Consider the following 908-nt stretch of genomic DNA (forward strand, 5'->3'; position numbering starts at 1 on the left):
TTTCTCTTTCTGGCCATGCTGCCATGATTACACTTGAATGACAATATTATGTAATAAATACCCTTATGAAAACCTTTGAATGTCAGTCTACATAGCATTTATTGAGTGGTGTGAAAATTACTTAAGGCCAGCAACAGGTTGAGTCATTCCTGCAGTTCATCGTAATTCAGTTTTACAGCCTCATTATGTTATCCAAAATACAAATGCTACTGCTCATGCTCCTACATCTCTCTATTGTACAGTTTAACTGATGTAAGAGATAATTTAATCTTAACGTTAGTTATTAATGTCACTGTAACATACATAGGTAATCAGTGAGAAACAGTGAGTGATAATATGAAGAACAACCGAGTCTGCTGTATGCTCAAGGACCTCTCGTGGTTGCGGTGATCCACAATTTTTTAAAACATATTTTATGGACTGAGCCTATTATAAAGCTTAAATTTTCATCTTTTCAGCAGTATTTTCCATTAACAATCGCTACGCTAAAAACAAGGCTTACCTATTTCACCTTTTGCAGGCCACATTTTGGCCTTTGTTGTGGCTCAATAACTGACATCCATAGGAAAGTCTGGTCTCTTCTTGAATCGGACAATCTACACATTTATTCCATACTTGGTATGTTATGATCCACTTAAGTTAAGCATGATACGAGATGAATAAAGCCCCGTTTTTGTTATACACCGCCATTTTGACTGTAAGGAAGTTAGAAGTGACAATTGAGGGAGATTTAACTCTTCTTTGTTTGGGAGGGGCGAGGGAGGTAGGGAGGAATTTTATTTTGTGTGGTGTGATACAACAAAATGTTCTAAATAAATAAGTTTGGACTTACTGTCACTATTATTTTTCCCTTACTAAGTTTACACAGTCTGCTCATTTACAATACAATTACACTATCCAATGCATCC

The sequence above is a fragment of the Micropterus salmoides genome, unplaced genomic scaffold (genome assembly GCF_014851395.1).
Source record: "Micropterus salmoides isolate LMB-PRFRI ecotype aquatic unplaced genomic scaffold, ASM1485139v1 Ms_hic_scaffold_18, whole genome shotgun sequence".
Taxonomy (NCBI): domain Eukaryota; kingdom Metazoa; phylum Chordata; class Actinopteri; order Centrarchiformes; family Centrarchidae; genus Micropterus; species Micropterus salmoides.